The sequence below is a fragment of the Chiloscyllium punctatum genome, chromosome 39 (assembly GCF_047496795.1).
Source record: "Chiloscyllium punctatum isolate Juve2018m chromosome 39, sChiPun1.3, whole genome shotgun sequence".
Classification (NCBI taxonomy): Eukaryota; Metazoa; Chordata; class Chondrichthyes; order Orectolobiformes; family Hemiscylliidae; genus Chiloscyllium; species Chiloscyllium punctatum.
The window spans coordinates 26,036,621-26,052,471 of record NC_092777.1 but is presented as its reverse complement, the minus strand read 5'-3'; the positions used below and the strand labels follow the sequence as shown (position 1 = coordinate 26,052,471).

The 15,851-nt window shown below is 43.2% G+C and overlaps 1 long non-coding RNA gene across 1 annotated transcript in view; it reads right to left on the bottom strand.

Annotated features, from left to right (window-relative positions):
- Positions 1 to 15,851, bottom strand: part of LOC140463884 (uncharacterized) — a 31,154-nt gene that overhangs the window by 13,829 nt on the left and 1,474 nt on the right. Inside the window, exon 2 of the long non-coding RNA XR_011954800.1 lies at positions 11,306 to 11,424. This is a non-coding gene — a long non-coding RNA (uncharacterized lncRNA). The remainder of the gene's footprint in view (positions 1 to 11,305; positions 11,425 to 15,851) is intronic.

Sequence of the window (15,851 nt, the reverse complement as noted above, 5' to 3'; positions counted from 1 at the left end):
TTTTAAAAAAGTTTTACATCTTGTGCTTAGCAATGTGTCACACTGACCACAATGGCTGTGGTGTTCCATGCAGTTGACATGCAATGATGCCCACACTGAAGGTGGCACATCCTATTTCCTGTGGTGTTGCCCAAGGTGAAGCAAAATTGATGTTGTTCCAAAACAGGAGAAGGGGGGAGGCGCGCACATTCCAATGAAGGAATTTGAAAACAAGTTTGTAAGACATGTGTCCTGACCAAAACAATAACATGCCATTAGCTCATGACGTGGCAATGAATAACATTTTGCTTACCTCTTATTAGTAACCTGGAAACTAAATAAATCACCACAAAGGTGATATGAATGGATTTCTTTACACAGTTTACTTGTTTCCCAGCAAACACAGAGGGCAGAACTATATAGGTGTCTGGGTAACATGGGCTTGAATCAGACAAGAATTCTGGCAAGACCCAATCTGGCTGTACCTTTTGTGCTTCTCACAAGCAGAAAATCCTTACTCGGAAACAATGAGTTAACAAAGGAGGGGAATTATAACTTATTACACATCATGTTCATTGCCCAATTACCTCATTAACTTGTAGCTTCTTATCTTATCAAACATGGAGAATACTCCGAGATGAAAATCCGAGCAGGTACCTGGCAGATTGAGTTCACCACATGCTGTCAAGGACTTCCATGATACCCAGCACCAAGCAGCATCTCAGGGCATGATCAACACGCACCGGCCACATGAACATTGGTATCTGGCTTTCACCAATGCTCACAGTCATCATGGCACCTTTCCAGTATACTTGCAGACCATTCAGGAAGTACGGGAGTACAGTCTTGCATTGTAGGGTAATTAGCAACTTGCATTGAAAGGCTAAAGGAAGATCTCATACGCTTTGACAAGGAGTCAGGTCATGGATTGGACTGGATTGCCTCTCAGGGGTATGCAATTGTTCTTTTAACATTCACCCACTGAGCACCTACCTGCTGGCTCATACATCCATGCCTTGTCATGTCTTGCTGTGCCAATGACCAGAGTAACACAACCAGGCAGCTTTCCTTACAGGTCAGTAAGACAGCACATCTCTTGTTGAATGACAGTATATCACATCAATCTCACACATGCACCGTGAGCCAGCAGCATACAGAGAACCCATCCTGCATGCACTGTATGCAAGCAATGCCACAGGGCAGTATCCTCACTGAAGTTCATGCAAATATCCATCAGTCAGGGAAGCCTGGCACTGTAAGTCAAGGGCAGCCTCGTGTAGCGGTTTAGGGATTGGTCACAGTTAAGTGTCCAGTCAAGGGGCTCATTCCTCTACATCAAGGGGGTGAGTGACGGTCAGTCCAGTGGCTCCATCATGGCCAGTCCAGGGGTATTGGGCTAACACAGTCAGGGAGTAGTACAGCCACCAGTCAGGTGTCTGGACACTTCTCATTGGGGCTATCCAGTCAGGTCACTAAGGGGAAAGGGGAAGGAAGGGAAGGGTGCTACTGCTGTGAGAAGGAGAGCTGGCAAGTTATTCTTTAAGGCTTGGGGAAGGGGGGAGGGGGAACAATGATGAAGGGGTAGAAACTATATCTGCAAGGCTTTACAGGAAAGGCTACTAGGAATGGGATCTACATGTTCAAGGTCTCACCAGCATGTAGAGGTAGAGGCTGGAATCCACTGACTGGAGAGCACTCACGGTCACCTTCCATCATGTTGGAAATCAGAAGTCCACAATGGGGAAGCAAGTGTCTGCAACCATAGGCTGGGTATGTAACTGAACCTGTGAGGGAGTGGCCTGCAAGACCCATTAATATGATGGCATTTAAAGGGAAATGACATTACCCACAAACCCATGCACCCACGTACAGGAGACAAACCTTTGTTGGGGGGAAATCTCTAATTCCTAGCCATCCTAATGCATTGCACCACCCTCCCACAGCATTTGCTGTGTACCTCCCTAATCCAAACATCGCTCACCGACTCATTCCTACCTTCATTTTTGGACACCAAGGTTATGAAAGAATAAGGATGTTGTAGGACGAGGGCCGATCCATCTTGATTCTTTCACTTGAAAAGCTGCAGCAACATCTTACCAGACACATTAAGCCAGGGAGCATCCTGTATGGCCATGAGTTATAGAATCATATAGTATGGATACAGACTCTTCATCCAACCAGCCCGTGCTTGGAAACTTGTTGCAAAATTTAAAAGGGTTCAGAAAAGATTTACAGGGATGTTACCAGGTCTGGAGGGTTTAAGCTATAGGGAGATGCTGTAGACGCTGGGGCTGCTTTCCCTGGAGCATCAGAGACTGAAGAGTGACCTTATAGAGGTTTATAAAATCATAAGGGGCATGAATAGAGTGAATAGACAAGGTGAAAGTGAGGTATGCAGATGCTGGAGTGCCAGAGTCAAAACATGTGGTGCTGGAAAAGCACAGCAGGTCAGGCAGCATCTGAGGAGCAGGAAAGTCAACCTTTTGGACATAAGCCCTTCATCAGGAAAAGACAAGGTCTCACCAGCATGCCCTGGGATGGGAGAGTCCAAAACAAGACAGCATAGGTTTAAAATGAGAGCAGAAAGATTTAAAAAGAACCTAAGGGGCAACTTTTGCACGCAGAGGGTGGTGCGTATATTGAATAAGCTGCCAAAGGAAGTGGTGGAGGCTGGTACAATTCTAACATTTAAACAGCATCTGGATGAGTATATGAATAGGAATGGTTTACAGGGATTTGGGCCAAATGCTAGCAAATAGGACTAGATTTGTTTAGCTATCTAGTCGGCATGGACAAGTTGGACCAAAGAGTCTGTTTTTGTGCTGTGCATCTCTATGACACTAACGGTCTTTTAAACATTGTAACTGTGCCCACATCCATCACTTCAGAGAGTTCATTCCATACGTGATCCACCCTCTGTATTAGAAAATTGCCTCTCGTGCCCTTTTTAATTCTCTCTCACCTTAAAAATATGCCCCCTAGTCTTGAAATTCCCCTTTAGGGAAATGCACCTACCATTAACAATATCTATACCCCTCATGATTTTATAAACCTCCCCAAGATCACCTCTCAACCTCCCACGCTCCGGTGAAAAAAGTCCCAGCCAATCCAGCCTTTCTTTGTAACTTAAACCTTCCATACCCAGCAGCATCCTGGTAAATCTCTTCTGAATCCTCTTTGGCTTACGTTAGGCATCAGGCTGGAACTGTTCTACTTGAGGCGACAGAGAGGAACAACATCCAGATATACAATCATATCAGGGCCATTTATAAAACATTGTCACATAATTTGCATGTATTGTCACTGAAGTCGCCAAAGGCCCTTCAGTAAGTTTCTTCCTGCTCTCCCTCCTTAGTGCACTCTTTGATTCTGCAGCTGGGGTTGGGGAAGACCCTGCTCAGCAACGGAACCCTTTGTCCTTGAAGGTTTGAGCAGGAGACTCTGGGGATATGCAGGTCTGTACAGGCCAGATATGCTGAGGGGCTTCTTGTCAAATGCACGTAGACCCTCCTCAGCTTGAACGTCCCAGGGCCAGAGAGGGGCAGGCAGGTTGGAGGTGCAGAGCTTGGCCATCTCTGGAGTGAGGAGTTCTGAGAAGCAATGTGTGGTTCCTCCTCTGATTGAGTGCCTCCTGCCACTACCCTGTCTCCTTGTGTGGAAGGGAAATCCTGGAGTGCTCACTGGGTTCTCTGTCCCTTTGTTGCCACTCCATTGGTCATGAGGAGGTCAATGGAGAGCATGTGAGTGTGCTTCTTCGCAGCACCCAAGAGTGTAGGGCCTGGCATCTGCCAACCTGCCCATGGAGGCAACAGGGGCCTACCATGTCACTGTACTGCTGCAGCTTCTGGGCAGTGACAGTCATTGGAAAACAGCTATCTGCCACTCCTGTTCCTCCTTATGCCTGTGGATAAAGTCCCTGAATGCCAAAACCACAAGGTCCTCTCCAGCCTGGCACTGAACAGGTGCTTGATCTTTTTCAACCCTCCAAGTGCCAGCTGCCAGGAGTATTTCTTCCTCAGCCAGCTACATGAACATGGCAGTGAGGTGCTCATATGATTGTGATTCCACACACTTTCTAAGCCCAACATTCACACTGAGACATCTGTATCTAAATCGCTAGAGGATGCAGGAGGCTGCTTTGTCGATGCTTCCCCCAGGCCTTGGTATTTTCATCCTTCGAGGTCCAAATGGTGGATTCTGGGAGAGCCAGCCATTTCACCATGGAGGTGGTGGAGATGCTGGCAGTACCTGGTACACACAAGAGGCAGAAGGCTTCATGGCCAGTGGTTAGTAGTAGGATGCAAGGAAAACCAGTGGGTTACTTTGAGAAATCCAGTGGAATGAAGAGTAGTGGGACATGGATTTTTCAGAATCGCTGCAGGTGCGATCATGGTCTTCTTCCCAACCTGCTGCACCTGAACACTTACTTTCATTGACTGGGACATTATCCCTTTTGCATCTCCCATTTTCCCAGTTGATTATCGTTCAGATAACATGCAGCTTGATTTTGCTTCCATGCCATGCATTTGCTTACACACTGAACTTGTCCAAATCACATTGAAGCATCTCTGCATTCTCCTCATAGTTCACCCTCCCATGTAATTTTGTGTTACTTTCAAACTTGGAGAGACTACATGTATTTCCCTCATCTAAATCATTTACATAATTTCTAAATAGTTAGAATCCGAGCACTGATCCCTGTGGTACCCCACCAGTCACTGGCTTCCACATGGAAAAATGCCCATTTATTCCTGTTCTTTATTCCCCATCTGCCAGCAATTCTTTAGCCACACCAGCACACTATCCCTAATCCACTTTAATTTCACATGCTAATCTCTTATGTAGAATACATTGAAAGCCTTCTGAAAATTTAATTAAACCATATCCGTTGGCTTTAATTAACCTATCCTTGAAAAAATCCTATAGACTTGTCAAGCATAATTTCCCTTTTGTAAATCCATGCTGATTCAATCCAATCCTGTCACTGTTTTCCAAGTGCTCTGCTATTAAATCTTTTATTGTTAACCCCAGCATTTTCCCCACTACTGATATCAAGCTAACCAGTCAATAATTTCTTGCTTTCTCTCTACCTCCTTTTTTAAATAGTAGGGTTGCATTAGCTACCCTCCGAACCATAGGAACTGTTCCAGAGTCTATAGATTCTTGGAAAATAACCACTAACACATTCATTATTTTGAGAGCAACTTCCTTAAGTACCCTGGATGCATCTGGTCCTGGGGATTTTTCAGTTTTTAATCCCATGAGTTTTCCCAGCATCATTTCCTGACTAATGTCGATTTCCTTCAGTTCCTCCCTCTCATTAGACCCTGTGTTCCTCAACATTTCTGACATGTTATTTGGACTATTATTTGGATAATCTAGGGGCCTCCCCCCAACCCCCACATTTTTGTATTTTTGTCTCTCTTACACTCCCTGTTGACACCATTAGTTCTGAGCATCAACATGTTCCCACCAATGGTTTCAATGAAGTTCTCATCTCCTAACAGTACTGTCAGAGCCCCAGGCCTCTAGCTTAGATTGCCACCTTCAAAGTCAAGGTGGAAGTGACTGTCGATGAACCCCTTCCCCTCCTTCACTAACTAATGCAATCCAAGGTACTATTGTCTCCTCCCTTTTTACGTTGAGTTTCATCCTTCACAATTAATGGCCCCTTTGTAGTCCAGCTTGCTTACTCTAATCCCCACAATTGACTTCTCCACCTTTGTGGCTCCTGAGAAGCTGCCTTGAATTTCAGTGAATAGACCTCCCATGACTGTCCGTGACCCATCTCTCTGACTAACTTGGAAGGTCGGCTCTGACTGATGAGACCCCTGACTGACCATGTGCAGCTCCCCAGCTGACTAATCCTGATCTCTGGACTGATGCACTGGACCTGTACAATTTAGCATGACCTACTCTCCGACCTGTAGTGATACAGAACACTTGACCCTGACCACCCCAAGTGGCCAACTGACAGTGTCCAAGTCTTTAGTCTGAGATCAGACAGCACCCACTAACTGACGCCAATCCCCGTTGACTTGACTGAGGACTATTCCCCTTAGGTTTGGAGACATGGCCATTTGACTTGGGCAAACGCAACATGCTTGCTGGATAAGCTGCTGACATGTGCTCTAGGTGTGACATTGATATAGCACATTGCTGCAGCAGTATGTCCACCTGCTTGAGTCATCACTGCTCTCTGTCTTCATTGTTACACTAAGACAGAGATACTGTGAGCATCCAAGTGAGCATGAAGTGAATAATCTGAAAACAACAAATGCTAGAGACCACAGCAGGTCAGGCAGCATCCATGGAGCGAGAGAACGAGCTAACGTTTTGAGTCTAGATAAATTTTCATTAGACCAGTCATCTAGACTAGACTCGAAACGTTAGCTTGCTCTTTCCCCATGGATCCTGCCTGATCCCCTGTGATCTCCAGCATTTGTTGCCTTCAATACAGATTTCAGCATCTGTAGTAATTTGCTCCTATGAAGCGTGTAATCACTAAGAAAGAAAGCAAACAGCCCCATCAAGCTCTCTGCTCAGATGTATGAGACATGTACCTGTCCCTTTATATAACGTGGTGTGGCAGCAGCATTTCAATGAAAAGTGTCAGTGCATTCATATATGAAACACTGGAATAGAGAACTATTTTCCAAGTGAGACTAAGATGTACCATGATGATGTGGTGAGGCTAGCGCATGTCTGATGCCAACCTCTGTGGGCAGCTGTGCAGATGTCAGTTAGTGTGGATCTGCAATACAACGTGACATTAGCCATATGGGTTCAATTCCCGCACTGGCTGAGGTTACCAATAAAGGACACTCTTTCTCAAACTCACTCCTTACCTGAAGCATGGTGACCCTCAGGTTAAACTCACGACCCCAGTTATTACTTTCTGAGATGAGATGATGAGATATTCTGTGAGACATGCAACAAACTGGAGAGACATGACACAACAAATTCACTGTAAGTACAGCACTGAAGCAGACCATTCAACCCATCAAGACCTATTCTATCCCATAGGGTAGAAAAAGCATTGTTTCCTTTTGCAAAGGAGAGCAGAGATCAAGGCTATAAATATAAAATAGTCACTAAGGAGTTTAGATTATTTTTAGTAAGGATATGATTAGCAATGGGGCACCACAGGGAGTATCTGAGGCAAAGAGCATGGATATATTTAAGTGGGAGCTCAATAGGCAAAACAAGGGAGGAAGTGAATGGAAGCATTTTTAAAATCTCAGTTGACAGGAACTGGTGTTGCAGTTTTTATTGCCCATCCTTATTTGGCCCAAAGACGGTGTCAGGGAGCTGCCTTCACGAACCATTGCAATCCTCAGATACATTACTCCCAGAGTGCTGATATAGAGTGAGTTTTAGAATTGTGACCCTGTGACAGTGAGGAAACAATGGTACAGCTTCACGTTGGTATGCTACATGGTTTGGAGGAGAATTTGAGGTGGTGTTCCCATTCATCTGTTGCCCTTATAGGTGGTGTAAATCACTGGTTTGGAAGACCCAGATAGAATTAGTGCTGACAGGACAAGATGATAACCCTCCTACCACAGATTATACATAGACTAGATATTGACATAAATCTATTGGGCTGAATAACCTGTTACTAAACCATAAATCCAACAGAGTCGTTGCAATTCCAATATCCTTGAAAACAAAAGATTTTCAGCAAAAAAGTCAGAAAAAAGAATACTTAAAGGAAATTGATTGTTCTTGGTACAGTGTGCAAACATACAATTTATTTACTAAGAATAAATCAATAAGCCTTATATATTATTAGTATGTTACTGTGAAAATCACCTGAATGTCATTGCTTACAGAGTCTCATTTAAAAAAATCATTCACATGCAGCTTTTTGCAGGATTTTCTACAGGTGACACTTAAGCCTTGGCACACCTTAATGTTTCTGGAGCCAAAATGATGAGGGAGGGGTTTGCTCTGATTGATATGGACAGCAGCCAAGAGGGAGTATTTGGGCCATTCGCAGAGAAAGGATTAGTAAAGCTTAACCCAACACTTGATGTTCCACCCAAGTTCATCAAATTCATCTGTGCGACATGGGAGTAGGCGCCTAAAGGAGCGCGTTTGCTTTTGTAACAACACTAACTTCTATGAATAATAATAAGTAGTTTACACTGAGCTAAATAATTTATGATTTATAATTCTTGCTTCCACCTGTAAAGTTGCATCGGCAGAAAATTCAGAATGGGAACATAATGTCAGAACATTTTGGAGCTACTCTTCCCACTCATTCCTGATCATTGCTTTCACACGTGTCTGGAACTTTCCACCATTAGCTTCCTAGTCACTTAATATTTACTTGTATATCACCCACCCGTTGAGCTCTGTCTTATTCCTCTTTTATGAATATGAAACACAAGCCTATAAAATACTGATCTCAAAAGTGTGACACCTGAACTGCATCAAAGGATATGTGATATAACAGACAGAGAGCTGACATACATTTTAATTGTATCTGGGGTGCAAAGCCATCTGTCTTGCCTTTCTCCAAACTTGCAATAGAAAAAACAATTCATCTAACGGCCCAGTCAAAAACAGGTTTTCTATCATCCACTTACACTGTGGCTCTATTAGGGGCACTCTCACTGCCCAGCCAAATGTTAATCCTACTCATGGACTTGATCATTGAAATATAGATAGATACTCCAATGGTTCACTATAAAAGAAGCTAGTTATGGATGAGATCCTGTTCTCAAAGGTGGATGTAAAATGCTCCATTTCAAACAAGGGCATAAGAATTATCACCTGTGCCCTATCAATATACATCTTTCAATCAATATCACAGATTCACTGGTCATTTTCACATTGCTGATGAAGGGCTTTTGCCCGAAACGTTGATTTCGCTGCTCGTTGGATGCTGCCTGAACTGCTGTGCTCTTCCAGCACCACTAATCCAGTATTTTCACATTGCTGTCTACTAGACCTTGCTCTACATGAATTGGCTTCCAGTATTCCCACATTTCAACAGTGACTAGACTTCAAAACCACTCTATTATCTATAAAGGACTTTGGGCCATCTGAGGTTGTTAAATATGCTATCTAAATCTAAGTCCTTTTTTAACTTATTCTGGTAGATTAATTTTCTTCAGGCTCAATTCTCACTTTCTTCGCTGAGTAATTCTGATATCTGGAAATATAGTAAACCATGTGACGTGGGATCAGAAATATGTCATTCATCACTTACATCATTTGCCAGAGTGGAGTAGAATGGATGTCAATCGATATTATCTCTTTTTGACAACTGTCAAAAGTTTAACTGACATTCAATATCAGTCATGACATTGTGATAACTTCCCACCATCTTCTTTGACTAAGTGTAAGTTCCAACATGAGAGGACCATCGTTTAGGATCAATTCAATGATGTTGCACGCAAAGCATCGCAATTTTAATCCACAATGCAGATGGTTATCACAGAAAAACAACATGCAATCATTACAGTCAGAAGGAGGCCCTTCATTCTGTCAGGTCATTGCTGCTCTTTAGAAGAACAAATTAGCTAGTCTCACCCTGTCTCTTTTCTCAAAGCCCTGCAAATGATCTCCCTTCAGAAGCTCATCCTTCTGAAGTCACAGTTGAATCTGTCTCTACAGGCAATGCATTCATTCCATAATCAAATGTTGTTTTATGTTGTTTAGCTCTTTTTCAATTACATTAAATCAGCAGTTCTTAATGTTTTCATCAATTGGTGATATATGATTACTATTACTAATAGCTATGTACAATTTGAAGATGAAGAGCAGCATGTGTTGAATGTAGTGGGCATTCAACAGAGATCCCTCTGCTCTGTTTGTCTCAGTAACGCTAGGCATGGGGCATTTGCCATTGAGCCCATGTCTGGTGATAGTCTCTGATTAAGATTAGATTAGATTATTTACAGTATGGAAACAGGCCCTTCGGCCCAACAAGTCCACACTGACCCTCCGAAGAGTAACTCACCCAGACCCATTCCCCCTGATTAATGCACCTAACACTATGGGTAATTTAGCATGGCCAATTCACCTGACCTGCACATCTTTGGACTGTGGGATGAAACCGGAATACCCAAAGGAAACCCATGCAGACACGGGGAGAATGTGCAAACTCCACACAGACAGTCGCCCGAGGTGGGAATTGAACCCTGTTCCCTGGTGCTGTGAGGCAGCAGTGCTCACCACTGAGCCACTGTGCTGGCCCTGCAACAAGATGTTGCAGGATCCTGGAGCATCCCAGGTGGATCCACTTGATGGAGTCCTGGCTCTGAGCTCTTGGTTTCTCAAGTTCAGTGATTGTGAATAGCCCTTCTCATTATAATTTGCCATCTGAGGGGAATAACTACTCGAGCATCCACCAAGCTTATTGGGAGGTAAGTGCATGATTCTGGCAATGGAGAGAGAATTGGGGCATGGTTTAATTGAATGTGAATCCTTCCACAACATTGCACCATCCTCCAGGGCAAGCGTGTTGCCTTGTTGCCTACATATGAAATGTTGACGAGGACTAGGAAAAACAATTACTAATGCAACCATTTTGTGGGTAGGACTTTATCAGCTATGTATGAAATGGATACTGTTTTATGATGCACAGTTTACTTTGTGTAAGTTTTTTTTTATAAACCTGATATGCAAGTCTGTGACCAGAAAAGAAAATGAGTCAAGAGTTTTGAATGACTATAGGATCATCTAATTGTAGGGATGATCTTTTTAAATGTCAATAGTAAGAAAATATTAATCATAAACATAGTATAACAATCCTTGGCAACACATGAAAAATGCTTCCTTGTATTTTAGATTCAAGTCTGCTTGAAAACATTTCAGTTACTTCAAAGGATTCCTAAAGGTTGTATAGAAACTATCACAAACAGTCTTATCATTCTCTTCACAGTAATGTGTAGGAAGAAAAATAATTAAGTGAAACCTGTTAGTCCTTGAAGAATATTAAAATAGGGAGCAATCTATAAGTCATCTGAGAGTCTTTGCAGGCTGAAAAACCACATAGCCAGCCAATGCAGAGCAGCAATCATTAAAATCAAACAAATGTTGCACGATATTGTAATAGCAATGGAATATAAATCAAAGTAAACTGGGTAGTGGTCTGGCCAAACACACGTTCAGCACTGGGCCAACTTCTGGTCATGGAAAAACAGGGAGTCTTGCAAACAATGACATTATGCACAGAATGGCCATAAGACAGATACTTATCATTCTTATTCTAAGTTACGAAGAAAGCATAATATTTTTCTGTACAAAGATTAGGCATCTTAATGACATCCATGATTGTTACCGAAATGTAAAAGATAAATAGGAATATTACCTTCAATATGTTGTGGCGGCAGAAGAAGGTCACTGGTTCAAATTAGTGAAAGGTAAGTTTAGAATGAACATCTGTTTCTTTTCCTGCACAAAGAGTGGCCAAATAGACTTCCCGACAGACTAGGGGGAACAAAAACACATGAAATCATTAAATTATCAGTTGGATACTGTTTTATGATCTGCAGTTTACACAATGTCAGGTGGGACTTCTGGAAATTATTGATAAATAGATGAAGGTGAGCCAAATGGTTTACTATATCAATTTCTGGCAACTCTGGATCTCCATCTTGGACAACCAGCACCATCGTGTCAGGGCTGTTGGAAATTAGGATCCCTTTAAAAATTAGCGCTTTTAGTATTCTATGTTTAGTATATCCTGTGATTTAATGGGCGCCATGAAAGCAGTGCTGAGGAAATTAAGAAGGTTTGGTTCTTCGAAGGAATAAAAATTAACCTTCAAATGTAGGTGGACAAGGGGACAATAGTCATCCTGGCATCATGAGCAGCTGCCCATAGTTATTAACTGAGAGGGTTTAGACAAGTGATAGACACAAGTTCGGCCACCAGACCCAAAATAATGTATACAAATAAATGGACAGGGAGAAGGATATAGAGAGGAACAAGCCACCTTCTTCCTGGGAAAGGACAAGAGGTTCCCCTACAACAGCCTGAAGGAAGAAAAAAGATTGTTACTGCCAAAGATTGCACAACACTTGGGATGAATATTCTACCATTCCAAAACCATCGCCCCGCTGTTCCATTCTGTAGGATTTGTGAAATGGTCTCATCTCTCACAGTACTTTCTAAATAATGTATGATATCTAAACTACTGCTTCTTAACAAGCTCAATAAGTTCTATCAGAAAATTGCTACAAATGGTCTACAGCCAAGTTATATAACTTTGGTTCCAAATTTCTCTAAAGTTAATAGGACTTTGGCTGCATCTAATAACTGGCAGCCTCTCGGATCTTGATGATATCTTTCCAAACTGTAAAGGACATTTCTGTTCTTTGAAGCTACACTTTAGGATGAACAGTGACGAGCATTTGAATGTGCTTCAAGGACATTGTGTGTGCATGGAGGGACACCTAGTTCACAGATTGGACCAGGCAGCATCTCAGGGCTGCTCACTTTCTTACCACACACTCACCTGGATTATGCCTACCTGGACTTTCACACCATCTGTTCCTTGCCTTGCCACGTCTTTTAGTGCATTGACACTTCAAGCAAAGCATAAGGGCTCACAATACTCTGGTATTGACTTGCTATTTAAAACAGATACAGATACAGACACATCAATCCAGGGGTCATGCTGTGGGGCATTGTATCATGTCAATCTCATACATATTGCATATGTCAACTGCCTATACAGCAAACACACTTCATGACTGTTCAGTCAAATGGTCATATCTGAAATGACATGGGGTTGATCCTGGGTTGGGTCAGAGGGGTTGCTTTCAGTCAAGGGGTTTTGATAGAGTCAGTCAAGAGCATAGTCTAGAAACTTGGCCAATAGTCAGTAGTCCATTTGGGGCAGTCATAATTTGGGGATATGTCCAACTACAGTACAGGTACTGGGCTACGATCAGTCCTACAGAGTCATTGCAAACAGTCATGGAAATGGTGTCTGGAGATGCAAAGAGAGTGATCAGGATTCTGCTTAGTCATTACCTGGGATTGTCCATCAAAGTAAGTCAGAAGCAGGAAAGTCATCCATCTTGGTTGGCTATACATTGAGGGGTGGAGATTTCTCAAGGAAATTGGGAAAGAAAGGAGTGCTGTACATTGAGAGGATTCAGTATTGATGGGGAGAGGCAGATGCATGAATTAAGGAGGGAACTAGGTTGGTGACAGGAGAAATAAGTGGGAAGGAGGTGGAGAATGGGAGGGCACATGGAAGGCTATGAGGACAGTGTTAGGAGGAAGTGGTTATAGACAGTGACCATCATTGTGGCCTCCATGGAGGACCATTCAATATAACAATGAGCATTGCCAAACTTCAGTTGGGGTGCAAATGCTGGTCACAAGCAATGTCCACCATCACATTTGTTTCGACAAATTGCACAGGACATCTTAATAAAGCTGAAGTTATTGCAACTAATTTTAAGAGAAGTGGATATTGGCCACAACAAACAGAGTTCTTAAGTGACTTCCAATGATGCTGTGCAGCACAGAATTGAATTCCTTTTCAACTGTATTATAGATATTCAAATTACATGCTATTGTCTGTAATAAGAACTTTCATGCTTGATGTGGGATTGGGATGAAGAAGTGTGGGCAACCATCATTGGCAGGGTACATCAGTCTGACTCTTCTCCATGCTAAGAATCTCCTTTGTCCCTTATGTTCCCACTGCAGGTCAATGCCAGCAGCAATGATGGATCCAGCTACACTTGGGATATTCTTCACAGTGGCTGACTTGACTTAGAAAGTGAAGGTAGATGGAGATGGAACAGATGCACTAGCAAGCCCAGGAGCTGCAACAAACTACCACCAAGGCTGAAAAACCTCCAGCATAGGAGGAGTTTGCAGCTGCAAGGCGCCCTCAGGATGTGTCAAGGGGTCAGGAGAGCTAGTTCTTGATACCACTTCCTGGGGATGAGTGAGGTGCAGTGTTGGCACAAGATCCCTATGTTTGAAGAGCTTGGTCTACGACAGAAAGGTGGCTCAGTGGTTAGCACTGCTGCCTCACAGCACCAGGGACCCTGTTTCAATTCCTGCCTCAGGCAACTGTCTGTGTGGAGTTTGCACATTCCCCCTGTATCTGCGTGGGTTTCCTCCAGGTGCTCCGGTTTCCTCCCACAATCACAAAAATGTGCAGGTTAGGTGAATTGGTATAGTGTGAGGTGCATTAGTCAGGGGTAAATATAGGATAGGGGAATGGGTCTTGGGTGGGTTACTCTTCCGATAGTCAGTATGGACCGTTGGGCTGAAGGGCCTGTTTCCATACTGTAGGGGATCTAATCTAGTCTCAACACAGAGTACCCCACCACTTCTCTCAATCAGGTACATTACCACTTCCCAGGCTCACTCCTGAGTTTAACAATTTCAGATCATAAGCTCTGCTGCCAATTTAATAAAAAAATCTTTATTTTGTTTTGTTTGTAGGTGATGAATTTGCTTTGCATATACTACTCCCCTAAGCCCAGCTTTGCTTTGTCATTATCCAAGTTTGACCCCCTTTTGCCTTCCACCATCATCCCTTTTGTCATTTAAACTCTCCTACCTTCCATCACATCACCAATCATCACTTTGTTCTCCCACCATCTGCTCCCTTCCTCTAATCCTTCCTCTGTACTTAAAGCATCTAACACCTTCAACACTTTCCAACTCTGATGAAAGGTCATTGACCTGAAATGGCACAAATTATGAATGGGCAACAAATGCTGGCCATGCTAACAATGCCTATGTCTCATACAAACATTTCTAGGGAACTCTGTGAATCAGTCCTTCCCCATCCACAGCAAGTGCTTGTGTGATACTGGAGCACTGGAGCTGGAGTAAGCCATCCAGAAAGATTGCAGCTAATTTGGATGTGGGCTCAACTCCAGCTTTCTGTCTGACCAATAAACCTTCACATCCTTGTTTATCTAACTCAAGCTTGAATAACTTCAATCAGCCAGCCTCCACTTCTTTCTTGGGAAGATTTTGAGAATCCCCATCTGCATCACTCTTCAGGAAGGAGAAAGTGAGAACTGCAGATGCTGAAGACCAGAGTTGAAGAGTGTGGTGCTGGAAAAGCACAACTGGTCAGGCAGCATCTGAGGAGCAGGGGAATTGACGTTTTGAGTGTAAGCCCTCTCTCAGGAATGAGGCTTCTCATTATGCTCATACCGTCGATTCTCCTGCTCCTTGGACGATTCCTGACTGGCTGTGTTTTTCCAGCACCACACTCTTTGACTCTGCATCATTTCTCACACAAGCTCAAATGCATTAAATTCAGAACAAACTTAGGATGCCAATAAAAATTCTGAAAACAAGTCACAGTCATACAGATGTACAGCACAGAAACAGACCCTTCAGACCAACTCGTTCATGCCGACCAGATATCCTAACTTAATCGGATCCCATTTGCCAGAACTTGGCCCATATCCCTCTAAATGTTTCCTATTCATATACCCATCCAGATGCCTTTTAAATGTTGCAATTATACCAGCCTCCACCACTTCTTCCAGCTGCACATTCCATGCACACACCACCCTCTGCGTGAAAAAGTTATCACTTAGGTCTCTTTTATATCTTTTTCCTCTCACCCTAAACCTATGCCCTCTAGTTCTGGACTCCCCAACCCCAGGGAAAAGACTTTGCCTATTTACCCTATCCATGCCCCTTGCAATTTTGTAAACCTCTATTAGGTCACCCCTCAGCCTCCGACGCTCCAGGGAAAACAGCCCCAGCCTGTTCAGCCTCTCCCTATAGCTCAGATCCTCCAACCTTCGCAACATCCTTGTAAATCTTTTCTGAACCCTTTCAAGTTTCACAACATCTTTCCGATAGGAAGGAGACCAGAATTGCATGCAATATTCCAACAGTGGCCTAACCAATAT